This window comes from Lathamus discolor, chromosome 3 (assembly GCF_037157495.1).
Source record: "Lathamus discolor isolate bLatDis1 chromosome 3, bLatDis1.hap1, whole genome shotgun sequence".
NCBI lineage: Eukaryota > Metazoa > Chordata > Aves > Psittaciformes > Psittacidae > Lathamus > Lathamus discolor.
In genome coordinates this window covers 14,531,177-14,550,086 of record NC_088886.1, presented here as the reverse complement: position 1 = coordinate 14,550,086, position 18,910 = coordinate 14,531,177, and positions in this window count along the sequence as shown.

Below are 18,910 nucleotides of genomic sequence, written 5' to 3'. Positions count from 1 at the left end.
GGCATTTTAATGAAAGGACGTCCTTTATAGGAAAACTGGTTTTTCCAGTCTCTGGGTCAGATCTTCATTGAAACTCTGTTTTCTTTACATGCAAGGATGAGTTTTCGTCTTTTAATACAACACATAAGGAGCAGGAAAAAAACTTGTTTAGATTCATTGCCTTAAAGCCTGAAGGCTATTGTAATTGTCCTCCCTAATGCATGCAGAAATACAGACAAGAAATAAAAGGTTTTATTTGTCACAGCCCCTAGTAACACAAGCCCCAACCCAGAGAGAGAGAGAGGAGGAGAGATAATGGGCATCAATTGGAAAAAGAAAGGCTTCAGCAAGATATGAGAAAAAATCTTTTCACTGTGAGAATAGTTAAGCACTGGAAATGGTTACCCAGAGAGGTCATGTGGTTGTGTTAAAATCTTTGGAGGTTTTTAAGATAGGGTAAAACCCTTAGCAATCTGATCTCATACCTGACCCTGCTTTGAGCAGGGACTCTCTGAGGTCCTTTCCAGTCTGTATTGTTCTATCAGGCTATGATATGAAATATCAAATCAGAAAAATTACAGTTGGGCATTAGTTATGATTTTGTTAAGCAAACTTGCACACAGGTGCCATGCATCAGCTGCATAAACTGTTTTTCCAAAAATAAATTTTACATACTTGCTAGATCAACTGGTAAATAATTGACTGGTTTGAAAAATAAGAACTTGTTCAGCATTTTTTCATATTACATGCTTTTGAGAGGTATGTGACATTTCCAGGTGGGGCCAACAAGAAGAAAGAAAACAATGATTGACAAGACAGATATAAAATAAAATGTTAAGGCTTCACTCTGAAAGCAAGTGCTTGCTGAAGAGAGAAATTGTTTCCATTAAACCAATCAAAGAGAAATTGTGTTCAGTGTTGCATTTCAAGGTGTGCTTCAGAATATAATAAATAAGGTCTGGATTAAGAAAGACTGGTTTATTCTGAAATAATTATTTCCTCAAAGAATTTGAAGTCTATTTCAAAAAACCCACAACATTTAGGAGTCAGTTAGCATCACAGCCTTTGGAAGGTTCAGTCTGTCAGAGCTGTAGAATGAAGCATGTAGGCATTGAAAATACCATCATTACTGTTCAAATTTATTTCAGACTTTCATCCACTCTCCAGTTGTCATAGTCCTTCAACTCAGAACACGGTGGTACCCTGAAGCCAAGAATCTGCAAACTTGTGCATCTTATTGACCAGCCATATAAAACAATGTTGCACATGGTGATGTTAGACAGAATGAACAAATATTTTGGGGTCTGACTCCACCAGATGCTACACCTCCAGCATAACTTTTCTCACCAATAATACCACTTTTATATCTACTTTTTTTATCTTTGTCACAATAGTTGCTTAAAGCCCAGCTCAGAATGGCACTCTTGCCAGATGCCAGCTAGTCACTGGAGAAGTCCTACCACCCTCTTTGAAGCCTTTATAGAGGAGATAAAAAGGCAAAAACTTAACTCAAGAAGAAAGCTCAAACTTTATTTCCCTTGGGAAAAGAGCTAGTGGGAGGAGGGCTCCTGGCCAGCAACCTGTTCCAGCATGTGTTACTTCTTCCACTTTGCTCTTGTATGTGTAAGGGACAAAGCATTACTGTGCTGTGATATTACAGAAGATGCTACCTCACCGAAGCCATCCCCCAAAGCTATTTTTATATAAAATTAAGCCTTTAAGATGGATGCAGACTTGAAAACAGCTGGTCATCAATGCATCGGTACTCCATTTAACCACAACCAAAATATCAAGTGCGAATGTGCTAAAGCATTTTCACAAGTTGCCTGGCTCCCTGCCAGCTCAGCTCTCATGGCCATTCCTGTGGGCAGCTTGTCCATATAGACTGCAGCTGCATGAAGGACCGTACTGCCTTTTTCAGACTTTCTATCTCCATGACAACCCTCCTGAATAAACCCTATGGAGAACCAAGGTCCCTTGCAATATCCAGACATTGCCAGGAGTCAGATACATAGCCAGGCATGGGACCAAGAGATTCTGGAACTGCTGCTTTGAAATAAGATGCAAGATGTGACTAACAGAAAGTACCATAATACCATCAACTTTACTATTACACAGCAAAATTGACAGCAGCAATCCTACTGGGTGAAAAGAACAGAAAGTATGAAATAAAAAAACAAACCCAACAAGAAAACCACAACAAAAAGTAGCAATAAAACTGATTGCTGAGAATGTATTATTTTTTTTCAAACTGGAACAAGAGAAAGCTTAAAAAGCAGACAGAAATTTCCATGAAATGTAAGCATGGCTTTTGACTGATTCTGTTTATAACAAGACCTTACTTTTCATAGAGACTTTATTTTTACATCTTCTCAATGTAGGGTTTCACTTTTCCCAGAATTCCTTCTCCACAGCCATCCCTTTAAATTTGGTAGAAGCTTTACTTCTACAGATGTTTTACAGTTCTTTTTTTTTTTTTTCTTGTCTTGCTGGTAAGTACTCAAATTTTATTGTATTTACTCTTTTGTATTCCCAAGAAATAGCATTTTTTCATCATGTTTCATAATGTAAGGGAACTCTTCTGTTTTCTGAAGCACAGCTTAATATCCTTGTTAAAACTAACTATAATACTAGACATCAGTTTTCACTGCAGTGCCAATAGGCACCTCCCTCTTATGTAAGCCTTTGTATTTATTCTAACTATTTATATAAATGCTGCAGTCAGCTCTGAATCCACATAAACCTAACACCATTTAAATTAATTTTGTGAGACTTTTGCGAGACACTACTGAATAATTTAGTCAAATCCAAGTTGATTATAAACAGTTCTTTTCAATAACTAAATTTGAAATCTGGTTTTAAAAGGCAGTCCAGTATGTCTTATAAAACGTGACTTGAAATTCTATGTCTCCAGTACCCATAATCAGCTAAAGTTTAATCTGGGCAGGGATGCTTTCCTCCTGTGTTTGGCCCACCATTATTGGGCCTAATGGATTGAGTTAAAGGCAGCGACCTCCAAAATCCCACTCCTCTCTCTTTTTGACTGTTTCTACACTAAACAGACTTCTGGCACCACCTTGGCTTCTGATGGGTTTCAGAAATAATTGTTGATGATACAGTAAATTTGTTTTCTATCCCTTGTGTTTAAATCCCAGTCTTACAAACACTCATGCATTTGCTCAGTTTTATGCACGACTAAGTCTTTGGCATTAATGAGACTGCTCATGTGCATAAAGTTAAGCATATGTGCAAGTGTTGTATGATCAGGGTCTTAGGATGCCAATTTGCAGTAATAACAGATTTGCATAAACTCATGATCCCAGGCACTGGGTTTCCTGCTCATTATCAATAGTGAAATTCATTTAGCTGTTTTTCATTCACTGATGTTATGAACCACTTCCTTTTTTTTTTTTTAAGTGATCTTAAAGTTGCTTTTCTTGCAACTCCTGAGCCATTTCTGATTTCACCTGTCTTCCTTAACATATTGGGGGTTTCCCTTCCTGTTGACACACTTAGAAATGTCCACCTTAACCATATTAGTATCAGCTCATTTATGTTCATTATGAAAGATTGTGTCACACTTCTTAAGCTGAAAATATATTCCTTGCTGCATAAGAATGCTGCAGAAATATTATGTACAAATACCCAGCTAGGAGTTATCAAACTCCTCTACTCAAGTCATGGCATCTGTCATCAATGGTTTAAGCCCTAAATGAAATCAGTAGCAGCTGTAACCCATTTAGATGCCAGCTAAGGAAGAGGAAGCTTGTTCACCTCTTCAGGAGGTAGGTTGCATGAAAGCAGAGAAAAGCAAAGTATATTCTTACTGAACTTATAGTGCAAATCCTAGTACAAGATAATCTTCCTTCTTATGCTCTATTTTGGTTTGTCTTTGTTACAATCAGCACTTAATGTCTATAGTTATCTCCTAAAGACTTGGGGGCTTGACTCCTCGTTCTCAGAAACAGTGATGCACACAGTGCCTCTATAAATGGGTGGGGCAGAGCGGTATATCCATTCCCCCACCTCAGCAGACACTAATGAGGACATACCTATGCACAGACTCTCTCCCCTGTGGTGTACTTAGTACCCACAATCTACTGCCCAGCTGAGGAGGATGGAGTGTAGTGTTCAGCTTGGCAGTGAGTAAGGGATGTCAGCACTGCACTAGGAAGGCAGAAAGAGAACTGTGATACAAAGGTTAAAATGGCAATGCTTGGTGGGTAATAAAATGGAGGAGTGAGCATGTCCTAATTCAAATACGTAACATTTTCAAGGAGCGGGGGAAGGAGGAAAGATTACATTCTGGGCCAAAATGTATAGCTGAGAGCTAACACCTAGAGAACCACATGCTTCTCTGTCTGAATAACAGAACTTCACAAAATAAAAGGGGAATAGTGATGTGGAAGGGGAGGTGATAACATTTAAAGGCGGGGACATGAAAATTTGAACAGATTTACGGATTATAGGGGAAATGAGAGACACAAGGGTGTCTGCCCTGGAGATAAACAGAAGTGAAAAAAGGTCAACTGAATCTTAAAGCAGCTCCTAATGATGTCCTATATGCTACCTTTTTAAGGAATGATTTGTATGCAATATTTCTAGGCTAAAAATATTACAGGCTAGTGAAACATAGCATAATCCTGAAGAAACAGCAGGAAAAGGGAAAGATCCTGTGGTTCTGCTCAGCTTCGAAGAAATTGTGTTAGCCTGTGAGATCTGGTTGTACTGTCATATGTCTTGAATGGTCTTGTTTGGTCAGTTTTTTCTCCTTTAAAGTTATTGCTTTCTTCAGAAAGACATTGTGTGCATGGAATACATATGCTGTAAGCTACAAATGAACAGCATCCTTCCAGATCTGACAACCTGTGCATGTATCACAGAGGTATTCTTCTCCTACGTGTTTGCATGTCTGTGCCAAGAAGGATGAACAGAAATATATTCGGTGCTTACACATAGTGTACAATAGTTACATAAAACCACTTTTTAAAGTAAGCTGTCCTTCCAAATGGTTCCTGTTAACTATTTGAATGACCAAAAAGTTAGATTGTTTCTACTCTGCACCATCTAATTCAATCCCATTCAGAAATGATCACGTTTCATGGCTATTTTAGACCTCCTCCACCAGCTCAAAATTCAAGCAGTACTAATAGAGGATGTTAGAAGTGACAGTTGTACCATGTGTTTTCTGCGTACAAGAGCTGCTAGTGAAGGGCTGAATATAATGACAGTGAAACAGTATCTTCTCCAGGTCTCTTACAATGCCAGTGCAGGCTGACCTCAGTGGTTTTACCTGTCAGGTTCTGCAGATGAGTGTTATGAGCTGGTTGCTAAAGCAAACATCCTGGGGAGTACAGCCATGTTTTGAATCTCCCCTTTCTATAGCAGGAAGAAAGGAAGGGAATTTGAATGAAAGCATGCTCTGGATGTGGTTCTCAAGCATGCTGCATGCAGCAATGAAAAAATGTCTGCTTTCATGACAAAAGCAGTGGTTGAGATGGGCTTTAGTTCAGATGCCAGATGAAATAAATATACTGAAATAGCAGGGCTGATGACATGTACAGAATTAGTGCTTGGCTCCAGCTGTATGAGGAAGTGATCATTTGAGGCAGGAGGCCGGCACTGTGCCATCAGGGATGGTGGGAGGCATACAAGACTCAGCCCAGGAGAAAACACTGTCAGGCCTTTGGCCGGTGTGCAATGACAGAGGCTCCCAGGCAAGGCTTCACTGGATGTCTGAGATAAAGGGAAGGGGGTAAAGGGAAGTGATGTTGTTGGTACTAAAGTCTCTTGTTCCTTGTAACAGGAGAGCATGTTTCTGTGAACTGTACCACTGGCACATTGAAGAGTACAGGTTCCCGGGATTTTGCAATGCTTCACTTTAGTGAACCTAAGTTTCAAATTGTAACTCCCACATCTGTCACTAATGAGGGCAGCAAAACTTTAGAGAGGTCTGAAAGCCATCTGGAGCCACAGAGAGCAAAGTCTCTGGAGCCCAGCCCAGGAGGAAGGTATTAACCCTCTTAGTGCTGGTGGAAAAGCAGGAAAGCCAGTTAATACTACTAAGTGAATGAGTTTGTGTGTATCTCAAAGCCTTACTGCAATTATCTGCCTTTTTTACCAGCTCAGGGCCCTTGAAAGCATGATTATAAAGGAAGCACGCAAAAAGGCTATATTGTCTCTTTGCCAGTGTTTGCAGAGAGGAGCAACCTGAGGATATCAAGCGCAGGTCTGTCGGGGGTGGAAGTGGCCACGGGGAGCATCCCAGCGTATCCTGCCTTTTGAAAAGCAGGAACTCATCGCTCTTAAACAGCTCTGTTACCTTAACAGGGGCTGCTCTCAGAGGCTGCATCTGATTGTAGCTTCCTAGCTCTGGCTTGGTTCTTGCAGATGATATTCCTGTGACAGACAAGCCTACTCTTCTTCCACTTATTTGTTTAAATGGGTTCAAGAGTTCTCAGCTTCCTGACAACTTCTCCCCTCCGCCCCCCCCCCCCCTTTGTTTTATACCAATCAGTTAATTTGCTAACATCACGCGCCATATCTTCTGATCTTAGACAAGCTGGCTGGGTTTACTGGTGCCTTTATCGCCACAGTACAGCCAGCAGTGAGGAATGCAGGTCAAAAGGGAAATAAGGAGGAACAGCTCTTTTGAAATGGGGAGGAACAAGGTCAGGGCTGTGGGGCAGAAGGGAGATGGTGGAAGCGCTGAAAAGGGATGTACTTTAAAAACAAACTCATGCTGCACTAATCCAACTGCTATTCAGCTTTATCCTGCTTTGCTTATACATTGCTAGAAACCCCTTTTTATCTTCCTTTGTCTCTTTTTTTCTTTCTCTTTCTTATTTTCCAGTTACAAAGTCTTCAGGACACAACCCTATTTTTCTTATCTATTTTATAAAGTGCTCTGTGTATTTCACATGGCATACTTTTATTAACTTCTGATCAAGGAATCTGTTTCAAATGGAAACATTATAACTGATCAGAAATGAGAGCATTTTTTTACAAAAGATGATGGTTGCTGTTTGGAGACTGCTCTACCTTTTAGTCAGAATTTCTGTCCTAACCAACAACAGAGCTTTTTTTGCTCTCTTCCAGTTACTTGAGATTTACAGGGGTGTGAATGAAAGCAGACTGCAACTTTTGTCTTCATTACAAAAGGGACAGAGATTTAGAAGAAAAAGATTCATTGAGCAATTTTATTAGAATAAAATGATCCTGTTTGGCTTTGGCAGATTTGTGCTTGTTTATATCTGTGGAATGATCAGATATACTCATCTTTGTTTTTTCCAATGGTCTGCATGTCCTAGGTGAACAGGACAGTCCTTCTTTAACTCTCACAGTGTTCTTCCAGATCATGGTTGGGCAGAGGCATGACCATGAAGAAACTTGCCTTTACTTTTTCCAGCCAGTCAATAGAGAAATCCATTTGCTTTCTAGCTAGCACTAAAGTAGAAAAAGAAAGTGTCTTTTGTGTGTGTGTGTTTGTGCACAGCAAAGCAAACAAAAGTTTAAAGTAAACTTTTTCAAATAACTTTTTCCTGGCAGAACTTTCTCGGCCTTCTGCTGGCTGAAGGGCATTGTAATCCATGCAATAATAGGGGAAAAGATCTGCTGGTAGAAACTGTTTACTTTAAACTTCTGTTTGTTTTGCCTCCACTCTAGGAAAGAATGCAATATTTCTATGAAGCTTTGTTAATATTTTTTTCCTCCCTTTGACTTGAGCACTGGTGAAAGCACCCGATCAACAAACAGGAAAGCAAAGGGTTTTCAATCCCTGTAGGACTGAGATAGCATGAACTGCTGCACTGCAATGCCCTTTGTGAGAGTATGGCTGTTACCTGGTAATAACCCATGTACTTGGGCCAAAATTTTCAAACAAGTCTCCTAAGCTCAAGCACTGGCACTGAATTCAATGGTGGAGCCACTAAACCACTTCAGACACTAATTTTAAAATAGAATAAGGTATATAAGTGCTAAACTATGGGTTTAATCGGTTCATCACCGTTTGTGGGAATGCTGCCACTTTGAAGAGCTGTGTTTCAGATCCAGTTACCAGACACGTTGACCTGGGAACTGGTCCCCACATGGGGACAGAGATCCCTGGGAGGTGAAAGCCCCATGGTTATTGCACCCATTTGTGGCGCCTCATCGCTTTGCAAGCAGCAGATCATGAATTGCACACCCTAAAGCAGCTGGAAAGTGAGTTACCAATAGTTTCCCTTGTCACCTGCTATGGACTCTGTGAATGTCTGTGTGTGTGCTTTCCTTACTGAAAAAGGCTGAAGATGAGAACACGCAAAGGGTCATATGGATAAAGTGCTCCAGCCGAAGTGTTAGTTTTCAGGGTGGTGTGGTATCTGACATTTTGTACTATTTTCTCATATATAAGGAAAAGGTTGAAAAAGGAGGAGCATGAAGATGGTTTGTCCTCTCAATGCAGAGGTGATTCCTAGGAAGAAAACTGCTATCATATGTGATGGATCCAGTGTTTCTGGGAGATGTACCCTATACCCTGTTGCTTAATAACAGTGCAAGGGTTGCTTTTTTCACTCTTAATTCATATCCAATGGCAATGGCAACACTGATCTACTTAAGTGCCTAGTAGCTGGGAGCAGTGGATCTGGGTAGGGCATGCTCCAGCTCCTGTAAGGGTTCAGATCTACATCCCTTACTTGTCAGGAACACTCGGCAGATGCCTGCCCATGAGCTGGGATTCAGCAGAGTAGGGGCATGTTTTCCTGACAAATCTCAGCTACTAACAGTGAAAAAAACCATGTTGCCAAGGGGAGCCTGAATGTCTTTCCCTTTGGAGGTGCTCTGAGTCAAGAAGTGGAAGTGCACTGAGACAGGAGCAGGAAGCCTGTGCTCTGAGGGCTCCTTCTAAGACTCTTTTTTTTACCCTTCCCTGCCACCCCTTTTTATATTGTCCAGCTGCCAGGGACGAGCAGGAAAAGAGCAGGAAGAGCGAGAAAACAGAAATAGCCCTGAGACTAGAGTCTAGAAGCCGAGACACCTCCCTGCCAGTGTCTCAATTGCAAGGCAGGCTTTACTGCTGGAATTTAGTGCTCCAGCTTTTTTATCTCAAAGATGTGTCAGGGAAGGGACAAGCAACTCCTCTCTTTCCCTCTCTCATTATGTTAGGAAAGCAAAGTTCACACTACGGTGATTTTGAGGCATTCTGCCCTGATGCCATAGGTGTCCAGTGGCCTCCGCCTTTGAATGATGCCATTCAGGGGCTGGGGAACTGCTCAGGCTCTGTAACACAGCAGATCTCCATGTACCTGCTATTCTCTGTGTGAAGGCACAGGCAGAGATGGAGGTGACTGCACAGCTCAGACACAAGCAGGGAGGTATTTGGTGATTGCAAGAGAAATACCGATTGCAGATTTGAAGGTCCTGATTTTGGCTGCTGGCCTTTAAAAAGCTCCTTGATGTGCCTTGAGCCTCTATAAGATCTGACCCTAAATATTGATCTAGAAAGCGTTAGATTTATTTTGGCAATATGAGCTCCATTCCCAGGGTGTTCAGGAACATAGATCTTCAGAGCCAGAAGGGATTAAAAACTTCACCTCCTGTGTAACAAAAACCTAAGAACCTTATCCGAGAATGTCTGCCTCAAGCTCATAGCTCGTGATGAGATATTGCAACACTCCTAAAATACCAGGATCTCAAGAATTCTTGCCCATTCCCTTTCTCAAGTCTGCTGCAGTTCTTGAATAAAAAACTCCTGAAAATACGTATGTAAATGTGGGGCATTTTACGACAAGCTTGCAAAGCAGACAAATGTGTTAGGCCTTTGAGGAAGCATGAATACTTTAGGATTATAACTCATTGTAATGTCATGGCAAGCTGCAATTTCAAAGGCATAAGTCTTCCATTTTTTAGCCAATAAAAAATTTAAAGGAACAAAACCCCAATTTGCTTTATAATCAATAAAATGTACAACTTCTTTATCTTATTAGAAGAGGCTGTCGGTTGCAGTCAACCATTGTCAACAGGCTGTTTGATCTATCGGTGAAACAAATCGTTACCAGGAACACAGTGCTGCTGCTGTGGCTTTTGTGGTGTTTTTAATGAGGACTGGCAATACTTCTATTCTATTATAAGATTCAGAAGTGAATTTGTTGGAGTCACACCCTGGCTTTAAGTAGAAGAGTAGGGTTTAAAAATAATTAACTGTCCTATTCCAAATAACTCAATAGATTCAGTAATCACTCAGGACAGAACAACTCCCTGTCTCTATGAATGGTATTTAAATCTAGGGTGGCATTGCATGCTGGTCTGCTTCACCCTAATTTTGGCCCTGCATAGGATTAAACGGCACACATGGCTGCTCTGAAGTGGGCTAATCGAGGGGAATAAGGAGTCTGGGTGCTAATATGTAAAGAAACAGGAGGAAGAGAAAATATGAGAGTGGGAGGGGGTGAGGGGCTGCCTGGCAGGTGTTTCCTACCATGGCTGTGGCAGCCCCTGTACATGCTGGCACCCAGCACCATTGTTTCTCTGTGGCATGTAAGGTGGACATCCCTGGAAAGGGGACCCTCCTTGTCACCCTGCACACTGCTGGCTCAAACCCTCCACACCTTTCCTCTATGCTTTCATGTCCCCCTAGGTGTTAGACTATATAACAAGGTAATAAAGGTGAGACAGGGCAGGCTGAAGCCACAGCCATGTCTGTTTCTGCATTCAGGAGCCCTGCAGACCCATAGCATCCCTCTGGCAGCACCTTGACTGCTCACTTGATGCAGTTGCTGAAACATGAGGGTCAGGACAGATTTTCCTTCCTACCAGCCCCGAGGGAGAATGTGCAGCCTTGAAAGGAGAGATACCCTGGGATTAAATCTAATCTGAGGCTGAGATGATAAATGTAGGATGAAAGCTCCTGTGAAAGGCATCTTCCTAATTCAAAGGTGATGCTAATGGAAGACATACCCTTAGGTCACATAAGTCCTGAAATAAACTACAGAATGGCCAAGTAAGTTAAGGACAACTGATTTGCAGGTCCTCCTTCACCTCAGACTGTGTCTTAGACACTTAGCTCATAAGAAAAAGATCTCATCCACCTGACAAAATACAAGGGTCTGGGAACAGCAGCACCCCTGCTGAGTCTTGCCTATCATTTATACTTTGGAGTGGGGGTGTGCTTGACAGAACAGGTAACTCTGCCCCTGGGAAAGGGCTGTTCTGGGATGTGGCTGTAGGTAGTCGATCTTGTCCTGGCCATGTCTCCCTGAGGAGTTGGGTTTGGGAGTCCCCTCTGTGGCCTTTGGAACTGTTTCAGAAGCTGCTTGAAGCTGGATGGGTCCCAGAATTGTCAACAAGCTGAGCAACCTCTCACAGTCCTGCTGTGAACTGATTATCACATCTAACAAAATAATTTGCTGGAACAAATAACACTTCAGGCTCTGTTGTTTCAGGTGAAACTTAGTCCTAGTAAGTATAAATTTATAATAAGAGCCACAGCATCACGAGTTTTGCAGCCATCAGGCTTAATTCAAATGGATATTTCAGACCCTTACGGGGACACTCTCTTCTTTGTACACTGGAATTTGGGGATTTGCACACATAATTCCCATTAGCACTAATAGGAGTTATGGTATGCACATATATTCCCCTCTCAGTGCAGAGATTTCCCCCTGAGGATAATAACTACATTTTAAATTCTCCTTCTGTGACAGGTTGCTGTGATGTTACATATGCTCAGACTTTAGCCCCAGCTCCTTCCAGGAAGCGTACACCTTGCAAGCCCCTGGCCGCACTCCCACCTCGGGCTTTCCTTTGCCGGGCGGTGAGACTTCCCCCTGAGCGACACCAAGGAGCTCACAGCAGATGCTGGTAAGAATTAAAGCACGGAAAGGGCCTCTTTGCCTCGATCCCAGCGATGAAATAGGTGCTTGTGGACCCCCCCCTCCTTGCTGTCCGCCAGCACGGCCCCGGTGCCCGGCTGCCCGCCAGCGGCGGAGCCCGAGTGCCACCTGCCGGGGGGTGCCGGACGCAGCTGGAAACAGCTGGACAGCGGGTCCCGGTGGAAAACCCCAGCCCAAGGTGAATGGGAAGGCAGAGGGGACATCAGAACTGCTGCCGGAGGCACAAAAATCTGTGCCAGTTAATAGCGGTGGTGTAACATCGGGGGGTGTTATCTTTGGTGGGAGAGGAGGAAGGAAATACCTATTTCCCTGTAAGTCCATGCCTAATTCATGTGTCTGAAAAAAAATTAGTAAGGATTCTTAGGGCGGATAGCTGAAAAAGGGAGAGAAAATGAGAACTGACTTCATTCTGCTTCCTGACATTTTTTTCACAGTCATTAAGAGCACTGCTGCAAAACTTCTATAAGGCTCTTCACTTGAACAGGATTTAACCTGATGTTTAAATGAGCTGCCCAATCAAGGCCTGGAGGGTACTAGAATATACTGCCTGGAAGTGTACTCATTATACTATGTTGCATTTGCAATGTTTTGCAAACGCCTGCTCGTCTAATGAGATCTACTCACATAAAATGCATTTGTAGCATAACTGTAGTGGTGAAAAAAAGGTCATAAATATTGTGCTGTGCCTGACCAAAACCAATTCATTGTGTCCCATTCCCTTTTTAGTGAGTATGAAGTTGACCCTGTTGAAATTAATGCGTTGATGCTTTTACAAAGCATGTGTGATAGATAAATCAGATTATGTAGAGGTTGATAGGGCAGTTGCTTTTGAGAGCAATTTTGGTGTTTGTTTTTTTTTTTTGATGCTGATAGCTTCAATGATATTCAAGGTGCTGGTAGCTGCAGTGCTCCTCTGGCAGACCAACTGTGTTGTTAGAGTCAGAGTAGGCTGATCCCCATCTTGCACAGTGTTGAAGAGCTGAAGACAGAGTCTTACTGATCCACACATCCCTATGCTGAGCCTGTAGCTGAGATGGTGATGTACCCTGACTGCAGAACTAGTGTTAGCCACCATTCTTCCATGAACTGAGAACTGCTATTCTGTTATATGTATGAATTACTAATAAGAATTTGCTGTCATGCTATATGTAAAAGGCAGGACACAAATTTATCTATCAGCAGAATGCGGAATGCCCAAATCACCTTTTTCAATAGCTGTGTTTTAGCCTGAAAAGGACTGTAAAGCTACAACCATTTTGTCAGCTTTTTCCAGCTTCTTTACAGATTTATCCTCATAGAACTAGCAATTGTTACATGGAAAGTGCACCCTCAGCAAGTTCGCTGATGACACAAAACTGGGAGGAGTGGCTGACACACCAGAGGACTGTGCTGCCATTCAGCGAGACCTGGACAGGCTGGAGAGTTGGGCGGGGAGAAACTTGATGAAATTTAACAAGGGCAAGTGTAGAGTCTTGCATCTGGGGAAGAACAACCCCATGTACCAGTACAGGTTGGGGGGTGACCTGCTGGAAAGTAGTGAAGGGGAAAGGGACCTGGGGGTCCTGGTGGATAGGAGGATGACCATGAGCCAGCAATGCGCTCTTGCGGCCAAGAAGGCAAATGGCATCTTAGGGTGCATTAGAAAGGGTGTGGTTAGTAGGTCAAGAGAGGTTCTCCTCCCCCTCTACTCAGCCTTGGTGAGGCCGCATCTGGAATATTGCGTCCAGTTCTGGGCCCCTCTGTTCAAGAAGGACAGGGAATTGCTTGAAGGAGTCCAGCACAGAGCCACAAAGATGATTAAGGGAGTGGAACATCTCCCTTATGAGGAGAGGCTGAGGGAGCTGGGTCTCTTTAGCTTGGAGAAGAGGAGACTGAGTTGTGACCTCATTGATGTTTACAAATATGTAAAGGGTGGGTGTCAGGATGATGGAGCTAGGCTTTTTTCAGTGATATCCAGTGATAGGACAAGGGGCAATGGGTGTAAACTGGAACATAGGAAGTTCCACGTTAACATCAGGAAGAACTTCTTTACTGTAAGAGTGACAGAGCACTGGAACAGGTTGCCCAGGGGGGTTGTGGAGTCTCCTACACTGGAGATACTCAAGGCCCGCCTGGACAAGTTCCTGTGTGATGTACTGTAGGTTACCCTGCTCTTGTGCGGGGGTTGGACTAGATGATCTTTTGAGGTCCCTTCCAACCCTTGAGATTCTGTGATTCTGTGATTCTGTGAAACTGTGTGGCCCCATGCACACGAGCACGCACACACCAGAGTTCATCCCTTCTTCATACATTAAGCTTCACTACTTTATGCAAGCTAAGAATTTGGCCTTCTGTGTATTTCTGTGTCTGCAAACAGAAAATCTTTGTTAATAAATCTCTTCTATATGCTGTAAAATGCTGGAGGATCTCCCAGCTCATTGCAATTATGTGTATTTTAGATCAGAGAGGTGATGGGTTATACTTGGAGGCTCTGAAGAGAGTGTTGCATGTTATGCTAGCGACACAGCTTTGGCTATGGGCCCTGATCCAAAGCCAGCTGCAATCAACTAGTCAAAGGTCATGTCTACACAGCATAAAGAAATTGTAATTGCAGCTTGTCCTAGAGTTACCCTTGGTAGTTTAAGCCAGCTAGTATGAGAAATAATAACACAAGCAAACGTATAGTTGAAAGCTACCAAAATACAAAGATCTCTAATGTAGGTGGATAGTGCCTCCTGAAACCCATCTCCATACATATGCAGAAACTGACCATGTCCATGTCATGTTTGTAGCCAACACTGGGCCACCTCTGCACCCTGATGCTGCGATTCCCTATATGGCAGCCACGGCTGGAGGGGCAGCAGAACTCTTCCTTGCCCCAGCTCCTGCTGCAGTCCCCCATGAATCACACAAGGCCGTGAGTGCCAGAACAGGTGTCCCAACTGTCCCTTGTCCCCAGATCAGGATAAGCCTGTCCACATACCAGCCAAAAAAGGCCAGCTGCTGGAAGGTGATGATTGCAGCACAGTGCCAGCTGCCATTAAAGGGGGGAAAAGTCTCGTCTTCATAGCCTGTGGGAGGGCAAACTTTGAGAAAATGAATGAATTTTCATAAGAGACAGGAGGTACTTTTAAAAATTAAAATATATATTAGCCATATAAATGTATATATGTAATATATTTAGATGTCTCTATAAGTATTTTACAGTATTTGTATTATTTCTTTAAGCTACCCTCTATATTTTAGGATTTGGACTATTATTTCAAAGCATGTCCCTTTTTTTAAGAACACAGGATCTCTTCTTGCAATAGTGAGAAGCAGAAAGGAAAAGTTGGTGAACTGGACTTCTCCCATTCCATTGTCCAGACTTTTTGTGTTATCTATAATATCTCTAGCAAGTTACTGTTGAGAGCATATTTTACTGTTATTTTTTAATACAATAACAATGGCCATTATACAAAAGCAAGAGGTCTCATAGTACTGCTTAAAAAAATACAGAAACAATCATACATTTCTGCAGCACGTGCCTTAGAAGTGGTGTGGCTTGCCCTAAGCAGCCACTGATCGTTTTAGCTCAGTATCTATGAATGCTCTTGGGTCAACCTGAAATTGGGGGGAGAAGGGAATGTGGAAAGTGGTAAGGGGGGAAACAAAGAGGCAGAAGAAAAGAAAAGAGAAAGAAGCATTACATTGCTGACCTTTCTTGAAGGCAGACTTCCAGCAGATCGCTTTGACCTGTCTCCTGTCTACCTGTCAAAGTGATTATTTGTTCTTTCGCTGTGCCTAGAACAATTGCAGGGTAAGGGTTTGTTTACTGTTTTGCATCATATTGAAATCATTTACTTTTACAATTGTGGGCAGCTGGAAAAGGAGTTAAGGAATAAGACAGGAGAAAAAATTGAGAGAGCTGGAGAGAAGATGAAGGATTTTAAGACAGGGCACCAGCCATTTGCTTGAGATCACATAACAATCCCTTATTGAACACCAAAGACTACCATATAACTTCCGTAGCTGGAAAGTAGAAACTCTTTTAGTCAAATGTGTGTGTATCAGTAGAAGAGTAATAAACATGAGCAGATATGTTTATCTTTCACCCATACTTTAATCAGAATTAAAAACTTAGAGAAGGGAGTTACTATCATCTGTCCCTGATTTAAGACATTGAAGCCTATATCAAATGATTTAGTAAACATCTGAATAGGTCATTTAAAATGCTCTGGTCTCTGCTTTTAGCCATGTTGTGTGTTCAGTCCCATATAAACTCTTGCAAAGCAAAAAACATGATACCCTGCCTGGTTTTTAAAATGAACAAGACTTCTTTTGCAAAATCTGTTCTCTACTACCCAGAACTGTTGGGGTTTTTTAAAGCCACTGTGGGGTTGGGGGTTTTGTTTTGTTTTGTTTTGTTTTGTTTTTTCCTTCTGAGTTTACTACTATTGTTTTTTATCTGTTGCACTGTTTTTGACAGAAGAATGTTTTAAGAACAATAATATAATGTTTAGGAATAATAACCCTACTGCCTCATGTTGGTACTGCTATTCTTACAAAGCCAAGAATTCTGTCTGTGAGAGTAACCAAAAAACAACTCCTAAGAAATTTTCTTCAGAAAACAACAAGCATAAGTAATATTTTCTCGGTGTTTCCACCAGGGGCATTGGGTCTTTTTTGATCCAAATACAAAAGCTCTGTATTGGCCTTAATGACTATTTGTTTACAAAGATTTCTAATTAGTCATGTAAATTTTTCAATAGCAAGAATGCTTTGTGCTTGAGGACACATTCAGTGCAGAGGATTCTTCATTTGTTTTGAAACTGCTACTTGCACTTTTATTTGATTTGCCCAGTGTTCTTATTAAAACACAAAACAAGCGATTGTTTACACTTCCTACCTAGTCTTCCTATAATCAAAAAGTAATCAGACCAGTTTCTGGGTTTATTCTTTATAAGAAAAACAAATTTCACTGATAATATACTTACAAGTATTTTGCCAAGAGAACTCTTCTCACAAGTTCCTATGCAAATATAGGTATACCTAGGATAAGTACTTATATTTGAACTCCTGTCTGTAATGCTCCTTTAATTTAATCAGAATTACATGCTCACTAGGGTTCAGCATCAGAAAGTGCAATACTAACTTACAGTGCCAAATTAATCTTTCAAGGTTTTTTTCTAAGTGTTCATTCATATTTAGGTTGATTTTTCCTTTACCTCTACCCAAAAGAGAGGACTTTGCAGTTCATGTGCATGCAGTGCTGCTTGTCAGCAGTCCCCACCTTCTAGCTCCTGACACGTTCCAATTTCTGGTCAGGCCCTTCAAAACAAATCACAAAAGTCTGCACAAATATTTCATTTACTTTATTCACAGAGCAGGTATATGAGAACACTAAAGCTCTGTGCCCTTATTGATTGGGTTTTAGTGAAATCAGAGTAAAAATTCATGTACCAGATGATTTTCAGACAGCCGCTACCACAGAACATTTCACTGATGGATGTCACCAAACAGGAGGTCACACCACAGCATACGCACTCGATTGTGCTGTGGAGTGACTTCATTTGTATGCAGCAAGGACGGTGAAGCATGGGGCTGCCTCTGAAGGGTACAGTCAATCCTGCAAACATTTATGACACTGGAGACTAGTCTGGAGAATTTTACCTTGCCCTTGTCCATGTAAAATGTTTTGTCAATCAAGATTATCTGGCCAGAGCTTTCCTGGAGACTCAGCACTACCAGTTCATTGATCAAAGGGGTGGAGGGACATCAGAGAGAGTCTTTATAGCATGTCTTTAGGAATATTTTTCAGAAATAGCCACTGAACCAGAACTTGGGATTTCAGACCTCAGTTTTCAGCGATTGCTTTGGATAAACAAGAAACTTTCAGCCTTTCCATGTATTGCCATAGCTTAAGAACAGGATGCAGATCTTTTCTCTCCGTTATGTGGAGTAAAGTCATCTCTTTAACACTGTCTTGTGTACATGGAAACTTGATGTCAACATTATTTTGTAACATGTTGAATAATGAACATGTAATCAAAATCTTACCAAATGTTTGTCTGAAAAAAATTACATGAGGATAGGAGAGCCAGATTCATGTCTGTACTGAACTTTGGTATAGGAGAAATCTGAACCTGGGTTTTCCGCATCCCAGACCTTGTTCCTGCTCCACTTTGTGAAAGGCACCACCGTTACTTGTTCTCTTTCTTCAATTTTAGCAGTGTTGCTTAAGTCCCTGTGAATCAGATTTTTTGTTTTCAGGTTCTTCACATTCTATTTTTTTAAATCTCAGAAAATATCTTTAATCGCAGTAAAAAACAACTCAGATAAAATTAAACATTTTTATATAACCCCAAGCAATTTTTGTTTCAATTGTGGATCATTCTGGAAGGAAAAAGAAAAAAAAAAAAAGGAAAAGAAAGAAAGAAAGAAAAATATTAGGCTCAGGTGGACATCAAATTGCTTGGGGATTTTTAAGAAATGTCAGTGGGGGATCAGAAAAATCAATTATTTCCACGGGTCTTTTCTTAGCTCTTTATTCATATAGCCTGCATGTCTGCCATTCCTTTCTCTGTCTTTTTCCTTTTTTTTCTGTTCTTGTACCTGTTCTTCTTCTCCCAAGATCATTTTTAAGAGTCATCTCAGGTTTATATTTTCAGACATACTGCTTGTTATCTTACAGTCTGCAAGCAAATAAAAATCTTCTGTATCTTCTCTATCCCAAGGAGGTCAAATGCTACAAAACTGAACCCACAGCAGGCTTATCTTAAATATAGTTTCAATGACAAGGGTGGGTTACTTATTTGTGTCTTCATATGTTGTTTTCCTGAGAAGATAAAGCAAAAATTCATTAAGTTTTACTGAATCTTGGTCACCTCAAAAAAAAAAAATCTAATTAAATACATTCACATTTTTAACTTTGTTTTTTGTAAACCAGCAGTAATTGTTTTTACTGTGCAGTGCTATAACCAGCTGTACCAAGTGCTATGCTGAAACTGAGCTAAGTCTGATGAAAACAGTTGGCAACATACTTAGAGAAATACAGCAGAATAATGAAAATTGTGAAAAATCATAAGTAGACATCATGTGTG